Source organism: Girardinichthys multiradiatus, chromosome X (genome assembly GCF_021462225.1).
Source record: "Girardinichthys multiradiatus isolate DD_20200921_A chromosome X, DD_fGirMul_XY1, whole genome shotgun sequence".
Classification (NCBI taxonomy): domain Eukaryota; kingdom Metazoa; phylum Chordata; class Actinopteri; order Cyprinodontiformes; family Goodeidae; genus Girardinichthys; species Girardinichthys multiradiatus.
The window spans coordinates 19,506,063-19,516,957 of NC_061817.1; the positions used below are offsets into that span (position 1 = coordinate 19,506,063).

Below are 10,895 nucleotides of genomic sequence, written 5' to 3' on the forward strand. Positions count from 1 at the left end.
AACCCCAATCATGGGTAAGACTGCCGACCTGACTGCTGTCCAGAAGGCCACTATTGACACCCTCAAGCAAGAGGGTGAGACACAGAAAGAAATTTCTGAACGAATACGCTGTTCCCAGAGTGCTGTATCAAGGCACCTCAGTGGGAAGTCTGTGGGAAGGAAAAAGTGTGGCAGAAAACGCTGCACAACGAGAAGAGGTGACCGGACCCTGAGGAAGATTGTGGAGAAGGGCCGATTCCAGACCTTGGGGGACCTGCGGAAGCAGTGGACTGAGTCTGGAGTAGAAACATCCAGAGCCACCGTGCACAGGCGTGTGCAGGAAATGGGCTACAGGTGCCGCATTCCCCAGACCTGGGCTACAGAGAAGCAGCACTGGACTGTTGCTCAGTGGTCCAAAGTACTTTTTTCGGATTGGCCTGCCAACTCTCCTGACCTGAACCCCATAGAGAATCTGTGGGATATTGTGAAGAGAACGTTGAGAGACTCAAGACCCAACACTCTGGATGAGCTAAAGGCTGCTATCGAAGCATCCTGGGCCTCCATAAGACCTCAGCAGTGCCACAGGCTGATTGCCTCCATGCCACGCCGCATTGAAGCAGTCATTTCTGCAAAAGGATTCCCGACCAAGTATTGAGTGTATAACTGTACATGATTATTTGAAGGTTGACGTTTTTTGTATTAAAAACACTTTTCTTTTATTGGTCGGATGAAATATGCTAATTTTGTGAGATAGGAATTTTGGGTTTTCATGAGCTGTATGCCAAAATCATCCGTATTAAGACAATAAAAGACCTGAAATATTTTAGTTAGTGTGCAATGAATGTAAAATATATGAATGTTAAATTTTCATCATTACATTATGGAAAATAATGAACTTTATCACAATATGCTAATATTTTGAGAAGGACCTGTAGGTGACTCCTGAAGCTGTCACTGTTTGAGTGTGCAAAGAATCAAAGCAGCAACAGGACATAGGCAGGCGCATGGTGGATGGACATGTTCTAATGTGAACAATGATGAACTTACAGGCACGAAGGAAACAACAGTTGACAACAGGACCCGACAATCAAGGTGCAAAAAACAGGAACTGAAATACAATACGTGAAAAGAACTACATGGTGAGCACAGTTCCTGATAGAAGCAACCATAGCATTGTGGTTTATTATATTTCTGCTTAACAACTGTGCACTTCTTTGTATTAGTCTATCACATAAAAAGCAATTTAACCAACAGCTCTTGTAACAAACCCAACTGTCAACCCAATTGTAAGAAAAATTCAAGGATGTGAATACTTTTCCTGAGCGCTATGAATCTTTGATGATTTCTTCCTGCATGTTGAGATGTTTAAAGATTAGTTGACCTATGTTCTAAAAAGAGAACAGAAACCAGACAAGAAATGCTCTTTTTTTAGTTGACACATGCAATGTGGTAACTTTATTTTTTGCCTTCGCAGCACTAAGTATCGCCAAGCCCCTTCTTTCACAGGTCGCAAAACATATTCTAACTTGTACAAATAAACCAAACAATCTTTTTCCTTTAATATCCTAAAAGTATCACTGACAGACATGTTAATTGTTACATGATATATGAATATAATTATTCCTTAAAAAGTGTTGGTGAAGGCTTGAAGGCCTGTTTTACCACGTTTACACTGCCCTCTTGTGGCAATAAGGCAAATGTGACTCATTGTCTCCTTTTTGGGATAAAATACTAAGCCAGATACTAAGGAAAATGTACTTGTTCGAGGACAAAACAGATAACTTTATGTATTAATTTATAAAAATGTGTACGACGTAAATCTCATACCTAGGTTTAAGGTCATGTAAAGATATATCAGAACTGTTTCTTCCTCTGCAGTAATGTGGATGTTGCTCTAGTCTGCCATGGCATTGTAGGAAGCTGATAAAAAGTCTCAAAATCTCTGTTTATAAGTCCATCCAGCCTTCACCTTAAGTCATCCCACATACATCATGACTAAAATCAAAGGTATTTTGTAGGAAGTGGAGCAATTGCTCCTCCTTAGAGGAGTAGGGGAACATAGTTATGTATTTGCTTCCCCACTATTTAATGAAAATGAATTCTGCAAAATTCTATTATTTTGGTTCATTTGTATTTGAAAATAAAAGTTGTTTCATGTGTTCTGTGAGGCAGTTATGGGAAGCAAAGGTGTCAAATGGATTGAAATAATGTATTCAGTCTTCTAATATGCACTTCTCTGTAAATCAGATAAAATACAACAAAAAACTTTAAATGATTCAGGTAGTGGCTGCAGTCCGCAGCAGCAACACAGCTCCCGGAACTAACTGTAGAGTAGAGGGTGACATGGGAGTGGATTTTCTCTCCTGTCCCATCCCGCTCCCACAGAAAAATGTCTTGTCCCATCCCAATCCCAGGCCAGCATAAAAAAAAAAAATCCTGTCCCATCCCACTTCTGGTAAATTGACTCCCACTCCCGTCCCGCTCCCATTTAGAACGACTCCCACTCCTGTGACTCTCCCATTTTTGTTTTCTTCATTTAGTCTTTTGGCAATTTCTTTGAAGGACCAGTTAGTTCCCTGTTTTTAGCTGTAGTAAAGGCCAGTTGAGGTAAAAAGAATAATAATGAAGAAATAATAAAATATCAAACAAGAAAACAGACCATGCCTATCTTAGTTGAATAAACAAAATGTACATAGTTGTATTTTACTTATTTATTAAGTGATCGTTTCCTTTGAACAATGACATCACTTTTATGTTTCAAGTTGCTGGAACGAAAGAAAAATGCACCTAGTAAGAGAACTGTACTTGTTGAACAGAAGGGCAAAAAGGCATTACCTTCACAATTTAGAAACTGTACCTCAATGGTTCACAGCCCTGGTCCTCAGGGACCCCTTCCCTGCAGGTTTTAGATGTTTGTCTGCTCCAGAACACCTGATTCAAATTCTGACATGACCTCCTATACAGGCATCAAGAATGGAGGGTCAAACTGGACAAAATTAATACAATAAAATCATCATTAAATAAATAAATGTTGTGAATGTCCAATAAGTGAAGTAAATGTAACATGAAAGAAATGTAACTTAAATGTGCCATTAAATTAAAGGTACCAATTATTTATTTAATACATCACTAGAAACAATAAATGTACCATTATATCATGAAATGGACTATTATACATTTAAATGTGTCACTGAATAATTAAGTATAATTTTAAAGACGACATGACGTAATTAGTGGCACGCTTAATTATTTAATGATGTATTAAATAAATTGTACATTTAATGGTACATTCAATTTTTTTCTACTTTACAACATATTTATTTAATATCTTCCCTTGATGAAGCCTTTCCCCTCTACTGTGGCAAAGACTCTTAAATCTTGGCTGCACATGCGAGCAGTTTTGTTGGTCAGATTAGACTTGACACGTGATGGTACTTTTCATTATGAAGAGATGCAGGGCTGATTCAACTCTCCTGAACTTCGGTAATATTTGCGACTTTCCTGTCAGCTCTATGAGTTTAATAGATAAGTCCTTACTTCTGACTTTACGTTGCAAATTCAATTTTACCACGTCCAGTTCTCCACCTGCGTCTGCTCCCTCCATTGATGCGTTTTGAACGCAGGTGGAAAACATCGATCAGAAACACTGTTGGCTTGTGGGTCGTGTAGTTCGTTTGACTCGCATTATAGTATAGGCTTCTTGGAAAACAAAAACTACACAATGGCGGCGTCGATCCGAGTTTTTTTTTTTTTTTCTTAAAGTTTATAACAAAGTCTCAGTTTTACATTTCCAAAGACAATTGATCCTAGTTTATTTTCCCTCCTATTGGTTAGCTCCCGTTCATTTTTTATCGTGTACCGTCCCAATCACGTGATCTTTACTAATGCTGTGTCCCATCCCGCGTGACCCGTGGGATTCCCGAAAAAATGTCAGCCTCTACTGTAGAGTTTTCAAGGTGTATCAAACTCTTTCACATTATGCTATAGTGTCTCTGCCTGCAAAGTTATCTCTACATCTTTCATTTAAAGATGCACTCAGATTTTGGACCTGGGAAGGATGTTCACATCAAACATTTTATTCCTAGTTTCTTTCTCTTTTTGTGATGTGTTTTTTTCTAGGGGATTGTTGAAAGGGGGAAGGGTTGCTCCCCCATCTTTGTTAACCAATTTTTAAATGTAGGAAGGCATCCATGACTGAAATAACTCTTCAACACAAGTGGCTGCAACGAGTCTCCCTATAGAGTGGCAAATATCTATCTTAGAGCTCAGGTGAAGGCCTTTGTCATCTAGAGAGAGTCAAGAAGAGCCTCTGATGCTCCATGTTGAAAGTAGGAATCTGCACTCAAGACGATGTGGATGGATGGATGGATGGATGGATGGATGGATGGATGGATGGATGGATGGAGTTTTTGATCTTTTATCTTTTTATTTGGGTCCCAAAACTAATTAAACTAAAAACTAATTAAACTAAAGTAGAGCTGCCTGCCACATGATCTACAAACCATGAATCAATTAATATCAATATTTGGGATGTTTTTACTCTCTTTGAAAAATCAATGATTTAAAGTAATTTTCATTCGAGTCAAGTGGCCTACCTAGGGACCGCAACCAATAATAATAACTTTAAGTAAAAAAAATACTTAATTATTAATTTACTTTTACATACCTATCCATCCTTCTAGCTACTTATAACTGCAGGACTGACTGTCTTCATCCAAAAAGTCACAACTGGAGAATTTCCATGGGAATCCCATCAGCTCAATAGTATTTATACAGATGAATTGCTGTATTGCACAGACTTCCTTCGAAGGGTCTGGGTCTGTGTCGGCTCCTGACCCTGAGGGTCTCCTGGTCTGAGGGTGTCATGCGTTTGTTTGTCATTTTAGGTGTTCCACGTCTGCTTTATTGTTTAGTGTAGGTTATTCTAGTATTTCATTGTGTTGTGCTTTTGGTTGCCCTGTTAAGCTCCTTTTTGGTGCTCCCAGATCCCTCCATGTTCAATCTGTGCACCTTCATCCTTCAGTTTCCTCAGCCCATGTCACCACCCTACTTCACTGCATTCTGTCCATTAGACTCAATGTTCCTATGTCACTGATCACATCCCCAGCACAAGTCAGTTAATTCGCTGCACTCCTTCCCAGGTTCCTCGTTTTGCCTGCCATGCTAGGTCCTCCACTGATGATTTCATTGTTCTCTTCATGCCTCCTGTTTTTACAAGTTTTGTAATTTCTTTCACAGTTTTTTTTTTCTCATTTTCAGTTATACAATTAACCGAAATAAGAATTTTGCAAAGTACCTCAAGAAAATCATGTTGTAAAACACAACTATTATCCTACAATAAAGTCTCCTCTCAACGCCCCAAAACATGTTACTCTGAGGTTGAGTGGATCTTTTTACTATTATAACAATACCTTATTTATTAAATATGTTTATTACTGCTAATGTAAATAAATGAGACAAAAACAATTTTATCTGCTTAAAATTTCACCAACATCCTTGTTTCTGGTGTCCAACTTAATTTTTCCCTGCCTGTTTCATGTGATCTGTTTATACATTGGATGTCTCGTATCTTGTTTCTGTATTAATATTGCTTCTGTAATAATCTTATTATTAATGATAACTATACACATGTATTTACATAAAACCTTCATTAAACTTAGAATAAAACAGTAAAAAGGAACATATAAAAGATCAAACAACACAGGTTTTAATGCTACACATGATAATGTCTTGCTCAAGTGTGACCCTGACATTACACTGCTGCACACATGCAGTCACTGGGTTTAGCAAACTGCGACTGGTCTGAGGTGCAATGTTGCTTAACACGCATCACTTTTGAGGCTGTGGTCCAGGATGTCAGGTGTTTCAGTCGGGTCTGCATGCTGCACGCTAAAGGCTTTATCCTCAGCCTCAGCATGTTCTTTGTCCTTATAGGCATTGGCACTGGTAGCAACACAAGTCTGCTCAACTGTGATGTCGGAGGACTTGGTCTGTTAAAAGATTGTCAATATCTGTCAGTTCATCAACAAACAGTAAAGGTTACATCAGAATAATTAGTTCATGTTTAACTACATCGACTTGGTCTGCTCATCAGGAAGGATGAACAATGGAAACACAAGTTTTGTGCATTGGCACACAGTTCTGCACCACAAAAGCTATGTAAAACATAAAAGCAAGAGAAAATTATGTACAGTTCAGAAATTATAGTGCAAAGAATGGAAAATGCATCAAGAATAACTGAAATATACAAATCTATACAACAACAAGAAAATGAGTTTAATGTAGTGACATAAAAAGGCATGTTGAATGCTATTTATGGTGCTTTTTCCCAAATTTGCAGAATGCTTTGCAGGTCTTTCTTGAGCCATCTACAAGCTTTTTGCACTGATAATTTTTGTCACTCTGCCTCAGTTATCAAGGCAGATTCTTACTTATTGATGCAAATATTTCAGACTAGAAAAATATGTAGATATAGAATTCTACTTAATCTTTTTTAAACACAATATAAGATTGGATCTCTTAAATGCATATGAGAATTACACTATTTTGTGATCACAATAGGAAAATCAATCACACAAAACAAAAGCTACATTCAGACACACGCAGACATTACCAAGTTAGAATTCAAAAGTGAAACAACCTTACGCTTGATCCAGATAGTACAGCCCGGCATGATGCCGAGGAGGAGGGCTGCGCCAGGGACAACATACCCCACATGCATGTTCAGATTTGGTTTGTCAGGGTCACGGACCGCTTCTGCTCTGGCATGACTGTTTTCTTTGAAATTACACAGAGGTTACAGCACTGTTTTAAAGGTTAAAAATGACTGCATATAGTTTAATGTTAAGATTCAGAAAGACCAGAAAGCTCCAAAGTAATCACTCTCTGTCATGATTTGCAGGCTTTTGAGTTTTGTTTTGGGTCTTGCCTCTGATTGTCTATGTTTTGCAGGTGGTGCTCTAGTTCATTCCTTCAGGTTTAGTTTCTTACTTGTTCTGTTTATGGTGCATTCAGCTCTGTTACTCTAAGATTTATCCTGTTGTGATTATGAATGTGAATATATTATTTAATATTAATACTTTAATATTTTATTAAATAATATTTTGGTCTGTTTAGGGTTGTCCTGTAAATACAAGCCCAATAAGGCAGTGTTATTAGGACAAAATTGAAAGGGATAAGCTACGCTCTGACATTATTGAACAACATAAACTCTGCACACATGGAATGAATTCACACAATTTCTTAAAATACAAGAATTTATTAACAATAAGTCAACTCAAGTCAAACATATTTCAATAAACAAACTCTTTACTATGCTAAAACAATCCAACTAAACTACCTAGCAGAATTAAAGAATAAGGAAGACTAATGGGCTATGTACAATATAAACAAGTTGATCAACGATGGTTGAAAACCATGACCGAAAGAGTGATGCAACATTACCATGCAATGTTTATGTTTGAGAACCAAGGATTATCTTGAAGAATCTGGAAGTGAAGTTAAGTTAGTCTTGGAACTAATTTAGGCAATAATTGGTATACCTTTAAACAACCATTCATAATGCAAGATCAGATAAAATATTATTTTAATAAAATAATATTTTAAAGAATGACTTGCTGAATAAAACCAACCGTCTGGATGACCAATTCTCAACGGTGTTTAATTAGCTGCCTTTATTTGTTAAAATAATATTTAAAGAAATATTATTTTGAATAAATCTTCGAGAAATGGGCTTAATTGTGTTACTTAGTTATCAAGTTTAGTAAAATAATATTTAAGGAAATATTTTACTAGATTGAAAACTAACAACCTTTTTGGGTAAATGATCTTTAGCAGGCAAACACGTGTTCTTAGCTGTTAGCGGTTGAAGCTAACAAAAGAAGCTTATAGCTTATCATCAGAATCAAACACATACCTTTAAAATACCATTAATAAAAGGGTTAAAATGCATAAATGTGGACGGCGCGCTGTGGCCGTTCTTCTGTGTTTAAAATCACCCTTTAAATAAAGTTTGGCTTAACTTAAAAAAAAAAAAACACAGAACACACAAACTGAGCACATGTGCTTACAGCTAATCTGCTAGCACTAAGATGGCTGAGTTTTCAACAAAAACAAAACCAAACGTCATAAAACGAAAACTGTTTAGATTATTTCACTCTAAACTACTTCTCTCTCTGCCCAAAACACAACCTCTTAGGTGAACCGTGCTGAAGAAAAGTTGTCCAGGGCGATGAAGTTGTAGGAAGCATCCACAGTGAACAAAGGGTTAGCTTCAGCTAACCTCCGTGGCTGTGGGGTGGCTCGCTCTGTCGGCCGGCCAAACTGCACGTTACTACTGTAACCATGGTGATGCGGTCCCGTTGTCCTTCAGACCGGGAAAACTGCTCCACTCAGCGTCGTAGAGACACAGTTTGCTTCTGTAGACCTCAGAGAGAAAGTCAAGCCACGCTCGTACCTTAATTACCCCGTTCATGAATGAATACTGGATACACAAACAGCAATTCATTCCTACTTAACTTAGTGCATATGATCGCGTGATCGTATGACACTCTTGGATCCAGTTTGAAGAGTTATGTCTGTTTGCCAGCAAAGAGACATTAGCGCGAAGTGTCCCTCCGTCCAGTTCCTCTGGGGACTTGCGTGGAAGAGGTCTGTTTGTTGCAAAAGCGGTGTTTTTATTCGAACAGTGACGTCACGGGAATTCCACTGTTATTCTCTGTTCCTGGCTGTGCTGGAAGTAGGTTAATGCGCTTTATTTTGAAAGTTTCAGAAAAGTTCTTACTGGCCTTACATTTGTAACCCATGGCAGTGGTCCCAACAATCCTTTGGTTTCATTTTCAGTGTTTCTCTATTTACTTACTATCATGTTTTCTTTCTCTTCTCAGACATTGCCTTCATATTCAGCTTCATCCGGTCCACCTGTTTCATGCCAGTCAGTCCCACTGTTATTACCTGTGCCATGCTCCATATATACCCTTCTGTTTGGTTAAATCCACACTGGAGTATCCTGTTTTGGCATGCCAAGCCTGTCCATGTTGATGCCTGCATCTGCTAGCTCCTGCCTGTTGTAAGTCTTCCTTCTTTATTTATTAAACCTTTTTGTTTGTATTCACCGAGGTGCTCTTGCCTGCCTGTCTGCATTTGAATCGCCATTTGGGTCCTACTCCAAGAGCCACCTTCCTGACAATTTTCTGCAACAAAAACCAGTAAATGTTTAATAAATAGAGTGCTTTAATTCTAAATGGTCTCAGTCTAAATTAAATATGTATACAGCTTGTTAAAGTATGCATTTACATGATTGCTACATCCGATTTACAGTTGGAGTAACTCATTGTTACAGTATCTTGCATGATTATTTCCTTTCATTTTTTTGTGCAGCATTATGTTTTTTTACTGCAGCAATACAGTAGAAGAAAAACTATTCTCCCCTTTTACCACCAGGAGCACAGTTCCCTCACCTTTTATAATCTGTTCCATCAAGCAATTGTCTCTATTTGAATACAAACACCAGTATGGTCCTGTGTCATTTATAGTCAAGTTTTTAAGAAGGATATTTGCATTGGGGAATGTTCCATTTATTTGAAATCTGTCAATCTTTGCATTGAAACCAGATTTTTTTCCTGTAGCTTTTTCTATTTTAGCAGTGATTGCGCCCCCCCCCCCCATTTTGAAATAAAGGCAACCTTGACTGGATTTACTTCTGCACTGAAATGTGATCGATTCTCCAACTTCTTTCCAAACCACTTCTTTCATCTCTGAAAATTAAAGATAAAAACAGCACCCCTTTATCAGTTTGATGTCACAGAAAGTCATGAACAACATAGATAATAAATTATTCTGTTTGGGACAAAAAAAAACAAAAAACATAATTGTTAGTTTTTTACACCCTTCTTAACCTTACCTGCTGTGTAGCAGAGACAAATTATCTTTACCCAGACAGCAGACATATCAGCAGCTACTACTGAAAAGGTTCACTCCAGTTCTGACACCTCAGTTAGAAATGCGTTTTGTTTTAACCACATTGCCTAGATTACAGCGAACAGGACATATGAAATACATAGCTGGTTTTTGACGCTATGAGCAGGTAGTGGATGTGCCCACAGATGCAGTTGTGCCATACACTTTCCATTTTCAGATGATAGATTGAACAGAGAGATGTTCAGAGCTCAGGATATTATCTTATAATCTAACCCTGCTTTAAACATCTTCACTGCTTGACCCCTGACCTGTCTGCTGTGTTTCTTGGTCTTCATGATACTTGTTTGTTCACCAGCGTTATCGAACAAACCTCTAAGGCCTTCACAGAAACATTGGACTCTTACTATTTAGGTGACTTCAGACGAATATTGGTCGTGCAATGTTTTTTTAGGGGTATAAGAGTAAAGAGGGCTGAATACTAATGTACCTATAGCTTTTACATTTTGTATTTGTAAAAAATAAAATAAATTTGCAAACCATGCCAATTTTTCCCTCCACTTGAGTTAGTCATTTTCTGTATTGATATATCCAAATCACATAAAATCTCAATAAAATATAAACAAAATTTATTGAGCTATTATTTATAACGGTGATATATTTTCCTGATTTACTGAGTAAAGAAACAAGACATAAATAAACAATGACATGTGAGATCTACCACCCTACAGGGAAACTCTGAGGGGAATTCAGAACAAACACTCAGATAATCACTGGCAATTCAATTCAGTTTATTTATATAGCGCCAATTCACAACACACGTCGTCTCAAGGCACTTCACAACAGTCAGGTACATACATTCCAATTAATCCTAACCATTGAACAGTGCAGTCGGAGTTAGCTTTTTATTCAAATTGGATAAAACGTTTTTCTATCTAAGGAAACCCAGCAGATTGCATCCAGTCAGTGACTTGCAGCATTCCCTCCTCCTGGATGAGCAT

At 37.8% G+C, this 10,895-nt stretch overlaps 1 long non-coding RNA gene across 1 annotated transcript; it reads right to left on the reverse strand.

Moving 5' to 3' along the window:
• Positions 1-5,663: 5,663 nt before the first annotated feature.
• Positions 5,664-8,315, reverse strand: LOC124862427. The gene is made up of 3 exons (XR_007036920.1): positions 8,170-8,315; positions 6,620-6,756; positions 5,664-5,969 (listed from the first exon to the last, which is right to left on the reverse strand). It is a non-coding gene; the product is annotated as an uncharacterized LOC124862427 (long non-coding RNA).
• Between the last annotated feature and the right edge of the window lie 2,580 nt (positions 8,316-10,895).